Source organism: Prionailurus bengalensis, chromosome D1, assembly GCF_016509475.1.
Source record: "Prionailurus bengalensis isolate Pbe53 chromosome D1, Fcat_Pben_1.1_paternal_pri, whole genome shotgun sequence".
Lineage (NCBI taxonomy): Eukaryota > Metazoa > Chordata > Mammalia > Carnivora > Felidae > Prionailurus > Prionailurus bengalensis.
The window spans coordinates 24,054,200-24,077,239 of record NC_057346.1 but is presented as its reverse complement, the minus strand read 5'-3'; positions in this window follow the sequence as shown (position 1 = coordinate 24,077,239).

The window sequence follows — 23,040 nt, the reverse complement described above, 5'->3', positions numbered from 1 at the left end:
TCCCACAGTGCGGTTGTTACTGGTAGTCCTTCTCTTCTTCCTGGTTCCTGGTCATCTCTATACATCGCAGCTTTGCTGGTCTGGGTTAGGTAAAACCCAAGTGGGACCACTAGGTTCTGTGCTCAGGAAAAACAGACAAACAAATGTAAAATCAGTCATTTGAAGATAAGTTGATAACACTGCAGAAATTAAATTGACAAACCTATCACCCGATTAGGGATAAAGGAGTACAGTAGAAATCAAAGATACACACACAGTTTCTCTCGTCTGGAAAGCCGTCCTCTCCTTCTGCACACACTGGAAGTCAATTCATCCTTCCAGGCACAGCCCAAGCTGCCCTGCCCAGTCCACCATCGCTCATTTCCATAAAACATCAAGTAGGCACAGCCTTAGGTTGTGTGGGATTGTGTGGAGTATATCCCTCGCACTACCCAAGGTGATTTCAAGCTCTCTGAAATTAAAAGCATGCTTTATGCATCACTGTACAGTCACATGGCCTATCACAGAGTAGGTGTTCCATAAATACCTTTTGATTAATTGATTCTCTGGCTAATCTCGTCTCACACTGTCTCTGATAGTAGAGAAATAGCTCCTAAGCATCTTTAATCCTTACCACGCCTTCTTAATACTTGCCAAATCTCTTCTCAGAAGGAATTGCTACTCTTGCTATCAAGTTGGCTCATCACTTTATAGTATCATGCCCATTTTAAAGGGACAGAGGAAATACCGTACCGAGAAGAGGGAACTATTCTTTTTGAGTAGCTAAATACCTGAGGAAATATAGTGGGCTGGTAAATATGTCCCGGTAGAGTGGCTCTAGCAATGCTGTGACTGTCTTTGATCAGAAAGAGGAGGAATGAAAGAAGGAAAAACATTGTCTGTAACCATAGGGCACTCCCTTTGGCCTCTACCTGTTGATGGGAGCCCAAAGAAAATCCAACTCTTAAAAATGCTGATGCACTACACTGTAGGCATAATAAATGTTAATATGCATCTGCTCACACCCAAAGGCTTCTTAGTATAAATAACAAAATGCAAAATTAGAATAAATAGAGGCTCTGTACTTCTAGAAACTTCCCAGAAGGCAGAAAATTGAAACAGCACAAAACCCCAAAGCAATAGTAACAGAGAGAAGAGCCAAGGTGCCTTGGGTCACTAAGCCCTGAAGAGCCCTTAGCAAGGCCAATGAAGAGAGCAGCTGGCATCTCCTATGAGAGAAGCACATGGCTAGCTGACAATTTGATGGATCCTGTTTTAAAACTGCACACACACACACACACACACACACACACTTAACCCCTCCTTCAATTAATGGAAAGAGGCAAGTCTGGAGATATAGAGAAGCCTCCAAACTTACTCACGTTATCTTTATGATGGCAAGATTGGCCTGATTGAAAGCAAAGCCTTGTTTAGAAACTTTTATGACAGAGGATGAGATTTAGGAGCCCAAGCAGAGACAAAGGTCAGACCAGAGCAGACATAGAAGAGGGTCAGGTTAGTCACTGCCTACCACCCTTCCAAAACCACCGCAGTCCTGCTCCACACACCTCTCCTGGATTTACAGCTGGTGATGCAGGAGAATGTTCCCTTCAGTTTTTTCTGGAATTTGACTAGTGAGCCCTTTATCCATTCTTTATTAAATAGCCCCTGCAGGTAGAACAGGTGCATCCAGATCCCTCATACCTTAACTAATCCTGCAGCTTCCACGACCTTGGGATAGGGTCAGTTCATCACGGGGACATCATTTGCTTCCTAGTCTCTGTTCCTGGATGATGAGCTCCATGATGACAGAGATGCCATCTAAGTTATTCTTGCAACCACCATGTTTGGCAAGATCGAGCTTGGCACATGGCACACAATGTGTGCCTCACTAGGTTTGTGTCTTGGTTGGTTTCCTCATCTTTAAATAGGGACAATTAAAATAGCTAACTCACAGGATCTCTTTGTTATAATGCATTAAATGAGTTTAAACATTTAAAACAGTAAATCAATGGTAAGCCACAATAAATAGCCACTAAGTGTTATTCATTATTATAATAGTTGTTATTGTTAACATTAAATTGGACCACTGAAAATGACCTTTTATTTTTTAAAAAATTGTGACTTTTGAGAACACCTAAAAAGACCTTCTATTTTAAGATGTTTTCCTCACTGAAATAAAAATTTTACATATAAAGATGCAGATACAAAGATTCCATACATAAAGATTATATATATATAATAAAAAATGTTCCCCTTTACATACTGATCTTTTTTTAACATAAAACCTCTGGATAGAGAAACACCTTAACTCTCAAAGTTTGGGTTTTTAATATGATTTTTCCCCAGGCAGAACAGCAGCACTGAGAATCTTGGAAGAGGTTGGGGGCTAACCCAAAGATAGAAACCAAAAGAAGAAATACCAACTTCTCTGGGGTTCAATTTTTCACTTATAAAAGCAAGTGCCTGGCCTACAGGATTTTTAATGAGCTTTCATTTCTAATAAGCCATAAGTGCATTTAATAAGCTAGTTTGGTTGAATTTAAAATTTCATCTACACTCAGACTTGCCAGTTGTTGGGGTAGAATCCAGCTCTCTTGGTTTTACTTCGGAAGCTGGCTTTCTGATTATCTGGACTTCCATTTTTCTGTCAAATGGGTTGAGAAGAAAACCTGAGAGCCTCCTTTGCAGTAACGGCTCACAATGAAGGACAGAACTGTTTGTTCCCAGTTGAGAGTCCAAAAAGAGTCCCACACCAAGAATTCATGACTACTACGATAGTCAGTCACCTACAATCTTCTGCGCAAATGTTCTTTCTTAGATCCCTGTACGTTGGCGTTATATGTAGGCAAACACTTCAATACAAAATGACTTTGTTCCTGCACTGGTTGTATGTGTGTGCACATAAATGCATACATGAACACAGGTAGAACAATGCTACCCAAAAATATTCTCCCAAACATCAGATTTATGAAGATACAACGTATTATGCCCATTTTACAGGTGCAGACAATTCTCTACAGAGTCCTACCTAAAAGTCGCCCCGAGGGCCAATCCTGAAGATACTAGAACACCCCGTGAATGGGTCCTTATGCTCTTGTGAGTAGGCTTCTTACAAGAAACACTCAGTAACATCTTGAGAATGAAGTACATATTTTCAAGGAGTAGAAATTCTAAGATCAACATAAAACTAATCAGATCCTATATCGCCATCAATCCCAACTCCAGAGAAAACTCATCCTGAACTATAAAATATTGCATACTCCCCAAAGAGCAGTTCAACAATAAAGGCCAGAAATCCTCCAAATAGTAAAGATTGCAACAGCAACAACAATACCTTGGTGTTACATCTAAAGGTGCAAATGCGACCTCGTATACACAACATTGCTCCTGGCTTCACTGGTGGTATCCAAACTTCTGCTTGCCTCATTCCGGCTGGTGTGGACCAACAGCACTGCTCCAGGCTGCTTCCGCCTTCTTTGTTCTAACTTCTGGGAAGATAAAGATGCCCAGTGGGTATTTTCAATTTTGCAGCCTCCTTACCTCCAGACTTAAAGAAAGGAGGTGGGAGTAGGGAGAAGGCCAAAGTGTCAACTTCTTTCTCTCTGTTCCTTTACCTTTTCAAATGGAAAGAAAGGGGAAAGGTGAGATGTTTAGGCTGATCTCCAAGCCAGGAAAAGAAAGATCTGAGGCCCTGCTCAGCAGAGTAAAGAAAAAGATCTCTTACATCCAGAGGTGAATAAGGAGGCATTTCTGCTTGCCAATAGACTCTAAGGGAAATATTTATTTACTTAGAAGCTGCCCAGGCTTCTGGGGTTCTTACGTGGAAGAAACTAGCTCATTGACCTCCCATTGACTGTTCTGGGGAATGTAGAGAATTCAAACACAGAAGTGTTGCAAGTAGGAAACAATCCCTCTCTGTCTGTGCCTTCTAGAAATGGCAGTAAGAAATGGCTCCTGGGTCCTGAGTGCTAGGGGCATGGAGCTCTGGGCCCCTATCATGGAGTCTGTGAGCAGCCCCTCAACAAAGAGAAAAGCCAGGGATCATAAAAGACAGGCAAATCTTGCTGATGTCCTTGGATGAATGGCAAAACCATGTCCATGAGAGCAAAGGTGAGCTCACACTGAAGGGGATTCCAGTCGGGCCATGGGGCTCCTGAGTTTCCAGAAAGATACACAGGGCTGAGCTAGAAAGACACACATTAATCTGGAAGGGGGGTGGCCTCAGTAGTCGAAACTAAGCCACTGCCCTGGAGAATAAGGGAGGGAAGGGTCTCCATTCAAGCAATAGTTGGCAGTAAGGCTGCTGTGGTAAAAAGGGGAGCCACAGGCTGGGGCTCCTGGGTGAGACCTTGGACCAGCCTCTTGGCTAATTTTTGGCGACCAGACCCCAAGTAGAATGAGTTCAGTGACTAGCTCTCCACCTGAAACCCTCCCCCGGATCAAACTGACAAAGAATGGAAGGTATTGGAGTTGTAGAATGACTTTCCTGGGGAAGGATACTATAGGGAAGTCTCTTGAAGCCCATAACATCTGCCTCTTATCAGTAGATTATTTTTAGCAATGTGGCAACAAACCACACCTGATTAAATTTAGAGGAATTAGGTAGATTTCTGATGATGGAAAATAAGAGACAATAGGGAAACATGAGTGTTTGTTTAACAAATAAATTTAGTCCAAGGGTTGTAAATGAATGCCTAAGACCTAAAACTGGAATTGGCTCTAGAAATACTATATATATGTATATATATATATATATATATACACACACACACACACACACACACATATATATATATATCCACACACACAGACACTTAAGTATATGATATATTTATACTTAAATAATACACCTTGTATAATATATATGGCATGCATTTTCCAATCTTCCCATTCAAGATGGCCCCACCAATCCCTACTGTAACTATATTACTTACCTGCTGGGCATTGTAAGTTTTTGAGCCTGTTACTGGTTGTGATCTTATTCCAATTCCTTTTATTTGATTGTTAAGGACACTGAGACCCAGTGAGTTAGGGGCAGAGATGCTTTTTCTTTAGGCTGCCTTTCGTTACGACATGCTCCTTCCTCTATGATAAGTAAATATAGGAATTATTTCTTCTAGTCCTCCAAGGTTTTTAGTTCTGTACAAAGAATTGGGTCATTTTCTGCCATAGAAACTCGGACAGCACCATTCCCATTTTTTGCATTGGCTTTGGGATGACATTGTTCTGTAGATGAATCCCCTGGTGAACGTTCCAGACCTGAATGAACTGTTCCATCTGGGTCCTTCTGACCTTTCCTGCATTCATCCAGTTCCTCCAGGTTGTAAGAAAGGTAATAGCACCTTTTCTCTCTTCTGCTCTCACAATTCATCACCTGATTCTCAATACAAGTCCATTACCTTTGAAAGGATCATGAAGAATTGTTTTCCTATTGTGAAATCTAAGTTGAAGCAAGTACTCTTATTTAAGCTTTGGCCTGAGATTTAACTGGCTTAGTCTCTAATAACACTTGCTAAATACCCCTCCTGGCAACTAAGTTACTGGCGATTTGTCAAGAGTTCACTTTTTTTGTTAGACGGTTGTTGCCTTGGCACCCTTTACCACTCAAAATTAAAGGGTACTTGGACCAAATGTTATAGGAATGTGGCTTCCTTGAAGGCCTTCAGACATGTGTCCCTCAAACCTAAGGGCTACACTCTTAATCAAGGCAGCTTTCAGAGAAAGGCAGGAAATTTGCCTGAATTTCTGATCTTACGGATCTCTTTTATGATTGCTTCCATTATCTGATCAAAAAACAAATGCTGTCAAATGACATCCTTGTTGCACAAATGAATGTATAATAATAGACTGAGGGGATGAATGAGCACATAAACGAATGCACGGGTGAATCAACAGAAGAAAACAACAAACAAAGTGGAATAGACTATAACCGGTTGAGTTGTTCAGATTTTCAATTCCATACTTTTACAGTTTAGAGAAGAAAGGTGCTAAGCATTCCTTGGGATAGTCCAAGAATTTTATCGCAGCAAGAAAACTTAGAATTAAATTCGTTATCTTCTTTGTACCACAATATCACTTGCTATTTTCTTGCGTTCTAAATCAAAGTCACCCAGACAAGGGAAAAGACGGGAAAGCACCCAGGTATTGGACTCCCGGATCCCGTGCACTGTCCACCACCCCAGGGCTCTCCTTAGCTGGACAGGTGTCAGGGAATTTTTGAATGTAGCAGTGGAGGCATTCCAGAAACTACCTTACAGCTTTTTTTTTGTTTGTTTTTTGAAGTACTCATTTCTTTTTGTTTCCCAATGTGGATGCCAATCTATGAGGGATAATGCACCTTTTAAACACAAATTTTGCCTGACACTATATTCTCAGAGAACAGTCAATAAATAACATTTCTCTAAAACACATATAAATGGCAAAAAATGATTATCTATCAAACGGGCTTGACATCAAGAAGAAAGGTTTGCATTATGCCTAATGGTCAATAGCCTGAAGTCATTCAAAACTCTGAAACTTTGACCTAAGAACTGTGTTCCTCGAGGAAAAAAATATTGTTTCAATCAGAGGACGGATGGCAAGGTGCAGAGGAAACTGATGTGACTTGAGCTACAAGTGTTTCTGACACTGAGGGATAGAGCAAGGCAGGGAAAGGTGATTGGCCATTTGACAGATCAGAAAGGAAAGGTAAAATTGTTGAGGTCATCAGGTCCACTGATCGTTATGGGCAGATCCAATTCGCTGCCCACTGACTCCAAAAAGGCCACTGTGCATTCAGAGGCCTTCGATCCGGCCTGGGTGGACTCCACAGCACCTTCATAAGGACTGACAGCTTGGCAGACAGATGGGACAGCACAGACACCCAGCCCTACTGCCTCACTGGTCATCCGTCAGCACTTTTAGAAAAGACACAGAATGTCTCTTGGAGGAAACAAAGGAAGAAAAGAGGGAGGGACACATCTCCTTAAAAATAAAAACGCTCATAGAATTTGCTCTGGTTTGAGCCCTGCCCATCCTTTCTCTTAATGTGAGTTAGATTTGGGCTGTCCTGCTAGGATGACCTTGACCAAGGGCTGTTTTACAGTCAGCAGACGAGCATGGGCTGCTTCAACATCCATCCAGTCATCCTGTGGGTGGCTGGAGTCTTGACTGCTTCCTGCCTTCTCCTAGCTAACCCAGGCAGTCCCCAGAAGCATGAACTTCACCATGAACTTATGGCCCGCATTACTGAGCTATGTTCCTCCCGCCTATGGCCCGTAATTCACCTCTCTGAGCCTGGAACTCTCGAGATCCCAAGAAGCAGTCTGTATCTGACTTGTTCAGTTATAGCAGTGGCTAGAAGATGGCAAACACAGGTCAGGTACTCAGAAATATCATGAATGAATGAATGAATGAATGAATGAATATGTGACATCCAACTGTAAACCAGACCAGAAATCTTGAATTGAACAGCTCACGATCTCACGAGTGCTAGAAGGAAAATCACCTTTCTGAACCCTCACTTCTTCTATCCTTTGTATTGTAGTTGCTACCTGATTTATTATAGGTAGTTATTTTTAACTTGGTAATGAGCTCTTTAGAGCAGAATCTGTGCTTGCTTCATCTTATATCATGCATTTGACACATGTTTATTGAATACTAACTGTTCTAATAGTTCTACAGAATAAAGAGATAAATTAAGTCGGTATTGTTTTCTCCAGCATGGGTGTCGGTTGGAGGTAGGAGGGAGAGAGGATGTATGCCTGAGTTGAACGGTGTGATGAGTGGGGAGAAGTGGATAATAGCTCATGGTTATTGGGTGCTTAGGTCTAACAGGTACCTTACTAGATGCTTTATAAGCATTATCTCAATCCTTACAAGACCCTCATGACATAGCCATAACGATTGTGCCCATTTTACAGATAAGGAAACGAACAGGCTCAGAATGGTTAAGTAATGAGCAAAGCAAAAGAGCCAGAAGACCTTTCTGATTCTAGAACCCATTCCTCTCACTCTCTCTCTCTCTCTGTCTCTCACACACATACACAAACACACACGCCACCACATACACATACCACACACACACACACACACACACACACACCACATTTGGGGCTGCGCTCGTATTTTAGTGGCCATAACTTCCCTATTACTTGAAAACCAGTCTCATGTGTGGAACTGTTGAATTCAATGAACTGGACTTGATGAAATACAACCAAAAGAGTAAATTTATTCTTCCTTCCGTAGGCCCTACAAAATCACTCTGGATTAGTCTTCTCTATCCCTCGGATAAAATTTCAGGAAAGTCTTAAAGCTGGCCAAGCTCCTTTTAATCACAAAAGGAGTCTCAATTCAGTAATTGAGTCCCCAAACGTCCAGTACAGGGTACTCATCAAAATGCCCAACTTCATTCAACTTTCAGGTTCTCCTTAAGCCTGAGTCTGAGTTCTTTTCAGTTGGCAGCCGGAAAGGAGGCAGTGAGCGTGTCTTTCTCTACTCCCCGCCCTGCTCTCCTCGTCCTATACCAGTCCCTGCCCCTGCAGGATGAGAGGGAATTAGCAGGAAACAACAGTTTTCATGGAAGGTGGAGCTGTAATCTGGAGACGGGCACCCTCTGGGTAGCAGATGCAGGGTTGCTAGCCTTTTTGCTATATTTTGTTTGCTGTCTTTCGTTTTTAAAAGCCTCCTGCTGGGACTTCTCACTGCATCTCCTATATATGAGCACAGTCTTCCCTCTAGGTATCACAGAGGACCTCCCTTCCAGAAACCCAGCCCGCCATTTTTGCCACCTTCAAGCAAAATCCCATGGAAACATTCCCAGGCCAGCCCCCTACTCCCACTCCTCTGGAGTCCACGTGCCGGTACTGGGACACATCTCGCCTTTATTAGAAGAGAAGTCACTCTCAAGAGTCTCTCTCTGTGCTGGCACCAGGTGACCAGCTCCAGCCTCAGACTTGGTCCTCCTCAGGCAGAAACTGAAGACCAGTCCTTGGGTTTCCCAAGCTCCAGAGGGCTCCTGGAAGGCTATCTGAGTAGCCCTCTTGAAGTTTTGTTTTGGTTTTTTTTTTTTCCTCATCTGCCTTAAAATAAGAAGAAATAAAAATGCCTCGTTATTCCAAAAACTCCCTCCCAGCCTCTCCAACTCCTGTGCGCTGGAGGAGGTGGCCTCTAACTATGAAGGAGCAGCTTCAGAACCTCCTAGAAGGTCCTGCATAGGTGATCTGGCACTCCCTTCTGGAAGCGAAACTGCTTGGCCCTTATCGTATGGTTCTCAGCCTGTCAGGCATCAGGGGAAATTGAGCCGGAAGGAGTCACTTTACCCTCTTATCATTTATTTGCTTGTAAGACCCCCACCCCCACCCCCAAGCACACTTACTTAACCATTGGTAGCAACACTGTCTCACTCTTGCATATAGGTACCCTTTCACTATCATGGTCCAAAGTCTTATTATTTGCTCTCAACCCGATTTTCCACAGGTTGCAAAGGTCATTCTAGCACCCTGATTCTGGACCCTGGACCCTAAGAATATCATGCTAAGAGCCCCCTCTGAAGGACTCTCCAGAGGATGCTCGTTGTCTGCTTTTGGGCACTGGCATAGCCCATGCTTCTGACCACCAGCCAGGTGGGCAAGGTAAGGGTTGCCCATGTTAAGGCTCGGGGATCTAGCAGGGGCAGGGAGCTGGGAGGGCAGGAAAGCACTATGAACAAGTACCGTGGCTAGGAAGGTCAAAATGACTAGCAGAGAAGTTTGATAGGGGAACAGTAGCCTAAAATGACTGTCATCAAATATCTGTTTGCCAGACATTGTTCTGGGTGCTCTACATATGCACTGACTGGTTTAACTCTTCACACGCTCCTAGGAGGGCTCTCCCACTCACTCCACTGGGCAGACGAGAACACTGAGGCACAGAGCATCTACCTAACTTGCCCGAATTCACACAGGGAGCAGGTGGAGAACAGGCAGGCTGGTTTCAGAACCCACGCTTGGAAGAACCTCACTCATTTGCCTCTCCTAGATACGGCAGTGGGAATTCAGAGGCGGACTGTGGAGGGCCACTTGTGCGTAAGATGTTTAGAGTTATCCTCTGCGAGTGGTGCAAACAATGGGCTGTTTTTGTATAGGCCATGAACTAAGAACAGATCTCTACATTGTTTAAGGGGTTGTGAAAAGCAACTCAAGTCACAGTAACAATAATATATGACAGAGTGACAGACGGATGTGGCCTGCAAAGCCCAAAATATTTACTATCTGTCCTTTATGAGAAGTTTGCTGAGCCCCGGCCGGACAATGGTTCTCATCTCGAGTTTTCGGGTTCTGCGAGGATTTCAGTGACCACTGACAAGGAAGCTAGTGGAGGTTACCAAGCAGGAAATACTCCAGATTTCTCCCTCAACATCCCCTGAATGGAACCACTCAGCATTCGTAAATATTCGAGCTGTGTGCTAATATATTGTGTTTCAAGGATTCTACCACAAAAAGAAAAACCTGTGTAAAGAAGAAAAGAAAGCCAGTGATGTGGCTACAGGAAACCATTGCTGGCCTGCCGCTGGGGGAGTGGGCAAGAAAGCAGAAAGAAGCAGAGGCTGGTCGTGGTGTTCAGGACCAACTAGAGGAACAGAAACTCAAGACAAGAATTAGAAAAAAGTTAGGAACCCATTTTAATCATCGCAGCCAGAGGCTCTGGGGACAGGACACGAGGGGCGATGACCGACAGGAAGGGCAGGGCCCGAGGGACACCGTGCAGGAGGACAGACGGGCCGAATAAGTTCCCACACAGAAGAAGATGGAAGTCTCAAGGCTGACGCCAAGATTTCAAACGTGGGTCGCTGGAGGAAAAGGATTCTGCTGAGGGAAGTAGGTACGACAAGAAAGATCTGGTGTGAGTGAGAAGGTGGAGCAAAGCCCATGTGTGTGCTGTGCTTCCTTACAGACCTTAGTGACTTAAGGGTTGTGTCTTCCGTTGCCCAGCCTGAGGCTCACAGGACGAGAAAGGAGACCCCGGCGAAGCAAGGTGATTCTGCATCCAAAGTCCAATCAACAAGGGGGAGTTCACAGATGTCCCAGCTCCAAGAGGGCTGGCCGCAAGTGTTTCTACTTAGTCACCTTCTGAGGAGGAAGAGCTGGGGTTTGGGCTTTCATAGGTTTCTTTCATCGCCTCTGTTTTCTCTCTCCAGATACATTTGATCAACAGAGAGTATGTTTTGTCTGCGTATCTGAAATGAAGTTCAATGCGATTTTATCTGACTCCCCGCCCCCCCACCCCCCAACCAATGAGCCTTAGAACTTTCTTCTTCCTTTAGGGGCACTAACAAGCTGCAATGGGTCCCTCGGACTGGATTCAACTTCCGGGTAAAGAATATCAACTTTCAGCCAGAAGACTTTAATTCTCTCCCATTCCTTTAGATCAGTGCCTGTGTCAGCAGGGTACTATTACAAGAGACTTTATTACATCTTATCCAACTGTTGGCAAGTTCTGAATCTTAAAGAGAACTGTTTTGTAGTACAAAGATTAGAGCGCTCCATAGAATACTAAAAAGGAAAAGAAAAAAAAAACTAAGTCATCAAGAAAAGTTTCTAAAAACCCTCTCTGCATATGCTTATTTGAAGAGCCTGGATTATGCACTTGGAATTTACTTTAATTATTAACATTGAAAGAAAACGTTTCTTCTAAGCATAGAAACTTCAAAGGGTAAATAGTCATCAGGGTTCAGGTACCTTCTTCTTACAGTGCTTCCATAATAGCTTTTGCAGCAATGAAGCTGTTTCGAGGTTTGGTTATTGTTGTTGCAGGGGTTTTTTTTGTTTTGTTTTGTTTTATTTTGTTTCATTTTGTTTTGTTTCGTTTTACTCAGTGATTGCAGGGTGCTTTATAAGGAAGAAAAATCAATAAGGCTTCCACCCAGTTGGAGTAAACTGGGATACACACTATGGCTTGGCCCCAGGTCATTCTGCCAGTCCTCAGAGCATGCCCTGTTGTCTACACTCATCAACAGTGGAGGAGCTAGCTTCTAAAGGAGAGTAAAAGAGGGATGCATGTGTGGCGGCCTGCTCATGCGAATATCTGAGACATGCCAAGGATGCCAACGCCAGGAAGAGAGGGATTGATTAGTGACACTCAAAGTCAGAAGGATGCAAACCACTGTTGGAAACTCACAAATCCAGCTGGATATACACACATGACCTTGGATGTCCTGTACGTGGCATGTGGTTCCCCAAAGCATTCTCCATCATTGGTGTGGTTTAACCTAAACTCAAGGACACACTGGCCCTCCATCCCCAGGGACAAGAAAACAACCAGCTAAGTCACTCGCTGTTTTCACATCTTCCCATCTGTAGTGCTAGGTAGTTCCACGCTCAACAATGGCTCAGAAGTCAGAGAAGAAGCTGTCTGGGTAACACTGACCTCTTGAAAAAGGTCATCACCATTTTTTAAGTTCTGGGGTAATTATTTCCCCCATCTAGCTCATATTTATTTGGCCAGATTTCCCTGCACTCCTTAAACACCCATTTTCACCTAGGCTGCCCTTCACCTTGTTACCCTGGGCTGGAAAGTTTCTTTTCAACTGTAGTCTCGTGACCTTGTCTCAGCCAATTAGATTCTATCGGTGTCTCCAAAAGTAACCTATATAGGAGGATGTAACCTTTATGCTCATACGTCCCTGGAGGTTGCCAAGAGACCTGTCACTAGAAATCCATGAAGTCACCTGCTTGGTTCTGTTGGGAGACATACGCGCGCGCGCACACACACACACACACACCATGCACTCAACATTGGTGTTTTTCGAAGATTAGAACTTGAAGGTGGCAGGAGAATAAAAAGAAGCACAAACGATAAACAACACTGACTGGCTCACTCGTGAATTCATTCAAGGAAAATTTCTTGAGTTTGTAAACTTAAAATATTCATTTGTACAGCCTTGTTCCTCAAGGAACTTGCTTCCACACAGAGTTCAGCAGAAGGCAATTATCTAATGAAATCAACCCTCAATGACTGACAATGTCAGCTAAGCAAACCCTGTACTCTCTCTTTTCTTGAACACTTTTGCCTTCATTTTTAGATAAATGCAGAATCCTAGGGCCAGCCCTACTTGCAATTAATCGCACACATTCAGCCTAATTTCAGGTTTCTCATCTTTAATAACGCTCACTTAATTGGTGTCATCATTGCCATTGTCATTGTCATCAATAAATATTTACGGAGCAGCCACTGGGTAGCTTGTACTAAACCAAGACCCTTAAGGATTTTACAACCCAGAGAATGTGCTGTCCCTGCTGTCTACAAACTTAAAGCAGTAGATGTTAAACAGATTAGCTAATTAATGGCAGACAGTTGTTAAAAAGCCATGGAGCTAACCAAACCTGAAGAAAAAATTCTCTGGTATAATCCGTTATTTTGGACTTGTGGAAAATACTCTCTCTTCCCTTCTCATAACAAGCAGGGAAATAGCTATTTTCTGTTTCGCCCATAGGGATCTCTGCATACAAATAATTCAAACAAAACTAAACTTTCAAACTTCATGCTTTCCCAAGGGAATCATCTTTTATTAGAAATAGTCACTTCAAAGGTTTGAGTAAATGTGGGTTTTTTTTTTTTTTTAACACTGCAAGCAATTTACATTTTTGTGTGCACATTCACTAAATGATTCTGATCAGATTCAGGGTATTTATCCTGCCAGGAGGGCTAGGAAAGTATGACACTTCCTACCACAGTGATGTCAACCAATTAGTGACAGAAATTGGGTGGGTGTTCAAATCGCCCCAGTGAGCTTTGGGTCAGATGATTTTTCTGACCCGAACTCAAAAAATGGTAGCAGGAGTTGGTGTGGACGCGAAACCTCTTCTCCAGCAATATCAAGGTCTTTTAAAGACATCCTACTTTCTGACAAATGTCATTTACAATAAGGACCTGACATTTTCTTAGCACCTTACCGAAGTTTCCAAAATGCTTTGTCACCCAAAATTTTACGCATGCCCCCTTTAAACAATTCCATGAGTGTGATCTTGTTATTCATCTCATTTTATGATCAGACTAAAGACTGAGCTCGACGAGAATTGCACAGCTCAAACATAAGATCTTGAAGCCAGATTTTATTTTAATATATTGGAATCTATCCTAAGCTGTTAGGGCCTGAAATTTTCAGATGGTTTTATATCAAACAGTATAGGGAGAGAAATGGTGATGGGAAAAGGAATCTAGATGATCCAGAATGGCAGTATACGCATTACAAATATTCTAGATTAGGAGCGCCTGGGTGGCTCAGTCGGTTAAGTGTCCGACTTGAGCTCAGGTCATGATCTCACGGTGCGTGAGTTCGAGCCCCGTGTCAGGCTCTGTGCTGACAGAGCCTGGAGCCTGCTTTGGATTCCCTCTCTCTCTCTCTCTCTCTCTCTGCCCCCCACCCCTGATCGCTCTCATTCCCCCCCCCTCTCTCTCTCTGCCCCCCACCCCTGATCGCTGTCTCTCTCTCTCAAAAATGAATAAACTTCAAAAAAAAATTTAAAAACAACAAATACTCTGGATTAATGGTGACCTTTTTACATCCCTTGATGCTAAGCTGGACTACATCAATAAAAGACTTAAATCAAATTGCCAACTAGTGCTGTCTTCCTAACCACTAAAACCATGCAATGTGGATAAACTAGCAAAGACCTGAGACTCAGTTAACATCCAGAGCTGGTAAGTATGAGTACACACTGGTACAACCAGGTTAGTTGTCAAGTACCAGCATCCTTCCTGATTACTGAGTACCTGCAATTAGATCTTAAATGCTTTCTATAAGCCCAACTCTAAGCTAGGCATTTTTTGAAATTGTAGCTCGTAGAACCCTAGCTCAGCACCACTCTGTGATAAGCATCAGCCTAATTTTGTTTTTTGTTCTTCTTTTTTGGGGGGGAGGGGGACGTCTTAAATAAATTGCAGAATCGTTGGTGGTGACGTTCTGTAACTCACACAGGCTGTAGGGACACACACTAGGAAAAGCAGAGGCTGGCTATATTTAGATGGAGGGGAGTGACACTAGGTATTTCATACAAGGGGCAATTATAACCTATTGTATAGTCATTGTAGGAGAGATGTGTTTTTTAATCTGCTTATCTTCCATTTAGGCTTTACTTGCCTTTGACAAGACCTCTCTCTTAGCATAGTCTTGCATAATATACAGCAGAATGCCAATGAAGCATGGATAGCTCTCAGTCCTAGAAATCCTTAGGAAATCATCAATTCCCCACAGGGACTGGAGTCATTGATTCCCTCCTGGGAATTGCCTTTAGAAAGAATGATCTCAGAGGAATTTAGAAGAAGCATTAGCTCTGTCAGTGAGCCCAGAGGGAAAAAGTAGAGACAAATTCTACTTTCAATTCAATTCAATTCAGCAAGTATTTATTGAGCCTAACACAGACTTCGGCATGTAAAGTTGGAAGACAGTCCTTGACCTCAAGGAGTTTGCCATCTTATGGTGGGGGGAGGGAAGCTGATCCCTTAGGCCTCCTTGAGCCCGTGTCCTACAGAGTGGACCTACATCGCCCCCAAAATAAGTTTTCCACTCCCATTGATCCACAAGACCAACTCCTTACCCTCGCCTACCTTGTTTTCCGAGACTTTGTCCGTGTTGGCACATCCCTGTAAGCGTTTGGGGTGTATCTCAACGTGGGCTACTGATACTTCCCAGCTGTTCTCTACCGATATCTTCCCTCTACTCTGTTCATGATAGTTTGTCAGCTTTCCTTTGTAAGCATCACAAGCTCACCTAACCACAGCACAGTAGTCCCTGAACACTGCGCTGATTTTCTCATTGGCCAACCTCTCTCTTTTTTGTTTCTCTCGGAAAGGGCAGAAAGATCTAGATTTGTTCTTTCCTTTGCAGTTGTTTTAACTCGGGTTTGTGTGGTATCTACACATGAATCAAGTTCCTAAATAAATAAAGCTCATAAAGAATGAGGTTCCGTAGAACAAAGAAAGCCTGTCAGACAGGCGCAGTGAGTTGGAGAAGAAGCTTAGGACCAATCAAGAGGATGATTTTGAAGAGGGGGGAAAAATGACAGCTTATTTTCTACCAACGAGTGTAAAATGGGTGTGCAGGTCAGACAGTACTAGTCAGATTTACCTTATTATCCTGAATTGGAAAATACTAGTTAGATAAATGTCAACTTCACGTGCGTGTGCACACAAGCACATACACACATACACTCACGTATACTCACACACACAAGATACAAATTCTATCAGCCAAAAGTAATCTTGCCTTGTAGGCATATTGGGGCTTATGCGAGAGAAGACCCACATCTCTGTCTAAATATTGGAAAACTTTAAATAATAAACTAAGTACAATCTGTGCCATTCTCCTACCATAAGTATAATGACCTAAAAGATCAGATTCGAATTTCAAATTGTGGCACTCCTCTGAGTTCTATGTTACAACCGTGCAAGGAGAGACCTGGTGCTTAGTCTGTTCACACCTCTGGCTCTGATCCACAACATGAAAAGCCTGATACACAGATCTGTGGACCCTAGTCTGCATAGGGTCATCCTTACCCAACTCCAAGCATCATCCTTACCCAACTCCAAGCCTCCCTCAGTTCCCCACAGGCCTAGTATGTGCCCATCAGTGGGCACCTCAGAAGGACAGACCACGAATGAGGACCATTCAGATGCAGTAAATGAGCTAAGAGCCTTTTGGGCGGAGAATTTGGGGATCCTGGGTAGCCAGAGAGGGACCTTGGAAAGGGATAAAGGTTCAGACTATGCACAGTCCCCTTACCTATGGACTCCTTACCCCACAAGGAAAAGTTGGACTCTGTGCTACCTCCAAAAGTCGTCTATGGATTAGCACCATCCACATCACCTAGGAGATTCCGGTTGCATTTTCTCGAGACCCTCAGATGAATTGAATGCAGTGATCCCCTGAAGTGTGGAGCCCCAAAGCAGCCAGTCTTGCCTGGGTCCAAGGTCAGGGCTGACCATAAGCAGTGTGTATCCCTCGGTCCCTCTCCCACCCCAAAGATACGCACAGAGTACCAAATCAATGGCCAGGGATTCTTCCCCCATTGCTTGACCACCTCCTGATATTGGATAGCGCCTAATGGTAAATCGTGATTTCAGCTGTGAGGCATTCAGTCACAAAGGAGGCTTCCCAGTTATTTCAAGTGTGCTTTCCTGGTCCTCGAATGCATGTGGGAGAGGCTCAGAGATTATCACAAGAAACACAACTTTGATACCAAAGAAAGTGCTTTCCTTCGTGACCCCAATGCAAAGTAGGTCAAGAAACTCAAAGATAATCAAAGTGTTTTAAATTGGAAATCAGCTCCCGGATACCCCATAATGGTTTGCAAATGCAGGCTTATCTTTTTCCTGTTTAATTCCTTGTAGTAGGTGCAGGTAGAGAGAGGCCTACTTTATTCCAAAATATCCTTAAGTCATAGCCCCTGGAATCCAGTTACTGCAAACATTACAACATCGATCAGAGCTATGATTCTGAGCTAACGGGTGTCTATTATTGGAAGATCCAGCTGCTAGACAACATCAAGAGGGCTAGAGGGACTTTAGAAGGACATTAAGAGGCCCTAAGACAGGAAAGAGTTCCCCTGACTGTCATGACTCCAATAGACAGATCCCAGAGTGAGGAAAGGTGGAGAGAGGTGCAAACACTGTTGAAGAAAATCAGGGCACTGACTTAGGAGATCCCATATCTCAGATAGGGTTCCTCCAACCTGTTGAATACTTGAGGCTAAGGTTTTCAGAAGGATCAAAAGCATTTGACCACAGGTGTTAGAAGATTTTAGGGATACCTCTTCTGATCCAGGTAAGGCAGACAGGCTGTTTTTGACACTTCCACATTTTAATTTTTATAAGGACTTTATTTATGCATGTTTCCCAAAGTTCAGGCTTTGTCATTCGCATTTTCCCACTTATAACCAAATGGAAATATTTGGACGGTGGAGTTTTCGTTCTGATATTTAAAGTGGGAAGACATGTTCCAGAAAGTCCATTTTTAGGAAAATGACTAATTAATTAGAGTCATTACTAATAGAACAGGTTGACATAACTCGAAGTGGAATGCAGGGACTTATCAAGATAATTTATAATTCAGTTCAAATGTGCAACAGAATGTCTGCCTTAAAATCCCAGTCTATTACATCAGTGGTTCTCAAAGTATGGACCCCAGACCGGCAGCATTGATAATGCTGGAAAATTCTCAAAAACACAAATTCTCAGACCCCGCCCCAAGCAGGATCAAAGTCTCTGGCTACAGAGCCCAGTAATCTGTGTTTTTACAGCATGATTCTGACGCACAATGAATTTCACTGCACTGGATCACTGGCTGGCCATCTTGGACGCTCATTGGAATTACCTGAGGAGCACTTCACAAATACCAACGCAGGGCCCACCTTAGACCAATTAAGACAGGATCCATTGGGGATTGTATTTTTTCAGCTCCCCAGGTGGTTCTAACATCCAGCCAAGGGCTGAGAATCCCTGTGCTGGATAATTTTAGTTGGGTAGACCTAACTCGCGTGTACTTCTATGAAAACTTTCATCCAAGAATCAGCAGGCCATTTACCAACAGGGGCATATTATAAAAGACCTATGCCATCGAGGTGTGATCACAAAGTCAACCCAGGCTTTGGCCGTACCTTGCTCAAAATTCCTGTATTCCAGGCTACCGAGCATCCTTTGCACAGCTACAATTATTTCAACTGGGTTAAAAATGAGAAGGAATTAAATTAGCTTGCAATCTTTTTACATGTTTCTAGAGAACATGTCACCTGTCACTCGGAATGAGATGTGCCTCTCCCTCTCTCAGGATGTGGTATAATGAGGTCTCTCTCTGAGCTCTGAATGCAGAAATGTATTTATGGCACAAAGGGAGATTTATGTATTTTCTAAAAATCCTGGCAGCCAATAATAGCCTTGACTGACTCTCTGGGGCTCCAAATGCAACTAGATTGTATTTGGATATAAATCTGGATGCATTGTAATCTTAGCTCTGCTTCCCTCCATTAAAGGCCAGATGGGGCAAAGGAGTTTGGAGGGGAAAAGTCATAAAATTATTGGTAAAATGCTTAAGAATAAAATACTGAGCCAGAGAAGGCCATTTCAGTATAATCTGTGCAAAATTCTCAGAGATACCATGCGTCAGCACCATCTTTGTGAGTATGCTAATGAATTGTGGGATAACAAGGATTCTATACAACCACAGCTTGGTGGGCAACAATTTTTTTTCCCTTAATGTCACCAAAAGTTGTAAGAAAAGTATATTCAGTAAAGGATTCATCCCAGGGTAGGGAAGAGATTCCAAAACTGTTTAACATCTGTCAGCTGATAATTCCTCTCTCCTGGATCATTTATTTCATCATTCAAAAAATTATTAACAAGACAATGAAACGTGAGGAATGGCACCAGCATACCCTGAGCCGCATCTGTAATTGATGGGCTGGCCCTCAGTCTCAAGTTGGCTGGGGCTGAGGCAGGTGGTAAAGAGTTCCAGAATCAGTGGCTCTGAAATGTTTTCCAACAGCTGCGTATTAGTGCTAAACAAACAAACAAAATCTTAAAAGAGTTGCCACGAAACAATCTCTGCAAATGTGCCAAGTAAGTAGCATTATCACTGTAAAAACTCAGAGAGGGGAGTCTTGAGCTGGGTCTATATGGTACCAGAATCTGCCAGTTCCATGAGACCTAGCCTCTACACCAGGATGGAGCATTCTTGGAACTTATTGTTTTTAAAACTAAGTGTCCTTCCGTACTGTTGGATCCTGACAAATTGTATCCACGGCCCAGCAGTTGGAACCAGCTGTAGATTCCTGACCACACAAATGAAGACACCAGCAGAGGCCCAGATCTGTGCACGCTGGGTGACCGAAGCCCAAGGGCCATTGTAAGTGCCCCAACTGAGGGTAGCAGGTCAACGCTGCCGTAAATTGCTATCCTCTTGGATGGTGACCTATATTAGTTTTGGCTACTGCCATTTGGAGACTTGAGAAGAAAAAAAAATTATCTGTCCTATAGAGCAGAACCAAGAGTAGCACAAATGCCCTAAAGACATTTTTCCAACTAAATTACATGCATTTATTTTTCACCATGGGGGTCAGAATCGAAAAGCTAACAGGCTCCAGAGGGACAGTGCATGCTAATTCCACTCATGGTAAAGGTCCTTTAAAATGCCACTCATGCCCGAAGCACTGATGAGTTTGTGAGTTGCCAGGCTCGAGGTATGCTGCTCACGCTCCCATTGGAACCCATTAGACGGCCCACAGATAGATGAGTTCTGTACAACCGCATATGTATACCCACCATTCAAAAGTTTAAAAAAATTACTAAGCAATTACACAGATTTTCCAGCTCTAACAACGAGGCTAATGGCAGCCCATTTGCAATTGAGTACAGTAGATTAGTATGGCACTAAGAGAACTGAACTGTTTAGCACCGAGCGCAAAGCTCCCATGGACCGTGCAAATTGCATTCAATTGCAATAATAGAAAATACTGGGGAGGGGGTGGGTTTTATGTCGCAAACATTGAGGACCACACTCACCCGTGTGGAAACAGACCATATCCAACCCCAACGTGAACACACCAAAAGCTACAGAGATGCTCTCCTGTGGAATATATAGACTCATAAACACGATCTTCAGGTATTCATAAAGTAGCATAGACGCGTCTTGCCGAAAGCAAACCTAGTTTGCCTATCCTTTATTTTATGAAGAAGGGAGACAATGAGACTTCCCAATTTATATGTGAACACACAGACACGCATACATGTGGACATGTACACATTCACACTCACACACGTGTAAGGGTGACCGACCGTCTCACTTTGTCCCAGGACTGTCCCAGGTTTTGCACTCAAAGTCTCATGTCCTGCAGAACCTCTCAGACCTGGGCAAACTGGGGTATTTGTTCACCATGATACACCTCTTTAATTAACCCCATCTAATCTAAAAAAGCTTGGGGCGCCCGGGTGGCGCAGTCGGTTAAGCGTCCGACTTCAGCCAGGTCACGATCTCGCGGTCCGTGAGTTCGAGCCCCGCGTCAGGCTCCGGGCTGATGGCTCGGAGCCTGGAGCCTGTTTCCAATTCTGTGTCTCTCTCTCTCTCTGCCCCTCCCCCGTTCATGCTCTGTCTCTCTCTGTCCCAAAAATAAATTAAAAACGTTGAAAAAAAAAAATTTTTTTTAATAAAATAAAAATAAAAAAGCTTAAAAAGCTGAGTACTATTACAGACTCTTCCAAAGGGGTATCATGCCAACAAAATTCTCTTCAACCAGTTACCCAGGTTGGGTTTCCAAAAGCACAAAGTACAGACACTATCCAGGTTTCTACCTATTGTCACATAAGTCGGAGCCCCATGGCACTTACCACAATTGTAATTAACAATCTACTGCACAACTGCTTGTCTAATATCTGCCACTTGCTGCTGTAAGTGCATGAGGACAAAGTGTGGTCACAGGTTTGTCTACTATCTTATGCCCAGTGCCTGGAACAGTCCCTGACACATGATAGGCATTCTACAAATATTTGTTGCATTTAAAGGACAAATTAAGAAAAATCAGGGGTCAGGGGTCATGGAGCAACCCCAGCAAAGCATTGCTTTTCTTTACCAATAAACCCAGAGAATATGCAGTTGCTCTCCCACAGGCACAAACTGCCTCACCCGATCGTGCAACCCTGATCTCAATCTTTGATTACTATGAATAACACTATTACATCTAATAATAACAATAATAGCTATAGCAAGAAAGTCTAGTGCTTTCTACATGTCAGTAAAGTATAAGGTACAAGTTTCATGCTATCTCAGGGCAGAACCACCATTCTCATAGCAAAGGATATTTGGGGAAGGCTTGTCACTCTCCACGGTGCCATCAGGCATTGGAAAGGATGGGCTGGACCCATTTCAGGAAGGTTAAATCTATCACTAGCCGGCTCTAAAAAGTAGGGTGGGCAAAGCCAGGCTGGGGTCTTCTCAGACAGGGCATTAGAAGGGCACCCAGCACTGAGTAGGAGTTCAAGAATGTTTGTTGGGGGAGAGCAGGAGGGGGTAAGGAAAGATGATAATTGAGGAAGAAAACAAGTGATCATGGCGACGATGCCTCACTCACTTTGTGTCTCCAGTTCTATCAGAGGAGACAGAACACGGTAAGTGCGCAATGATACAAAGGGAGATTTTTGGAGATTTACATTCTAAACTCAAGTACAGCTTCCTGAAATCTGAAGAGAAGGATCCAAAGTGATGAATGCTTTGTTTCTTCAAGGAAAATTACTTGGTCCATCAGCTCAGCAAATCAACTGAAGTCTCCCAATGTAACATGACTTGCACCTTTGATCTGACTGTTCCCTCCACCCTGCTACAAGAAACCTCAGCATCCAGTGACCCCCTGTCCACTCTGTGTCTCTCCTCGTCTGTTTCATTTCCTCCTGGAAGACCAGCTGCAGCTCAATTGTGGACCATGTAATTCAATAGATTCGCAGATACGTCTTGAGTCAATTTTAATTCTATTTAAAGGACAGTCGATAGAGTCATCTCTGGGGCTTTCTAAGACGAATTTCATATTCCATACACTGAACAAAATGGAAGGGAAAAACGCACTTCTCTTTAAAGACGTAACAACTTAAATTTCTAAAGTGTTCCGATTGGTCCCATTTCTCCATTTCATCAAGATTCTGGTTAAACTTGGGAGATTATTTAGAAAATCTGAATGGCACAGGAAGCATGAATTTATATAGAGAAAGTTTCAGACTGACCATTGTCCTTTGAGTTTGCCAAAATGGAACTTGTAGTCACTGGGGGTTTTTTTTGTTTGTTTTTTGTTTTTTGTTTTTTTTTTCAGGTATTTCTCAGTCTTGTACCTTTCCCTGAATGCATGCTATTCCCTCTGTCTGGGATGCCATTCCTTGCCTTTCCATATGTTCTTGTCCCTCCATGTTTCACAATCAAATGCCACGCCCGCCACGAACTTCCTTTTATCCCCTTCCCTGCCCACTCCCACGCCAGAAGAAACCTCCCATAAGCATTGTCTCTTGGGCACTTAATCATGCTGGATCTCCTACTTTTGCTATTAAATGTGTTCATTTTATTTTTCTAGT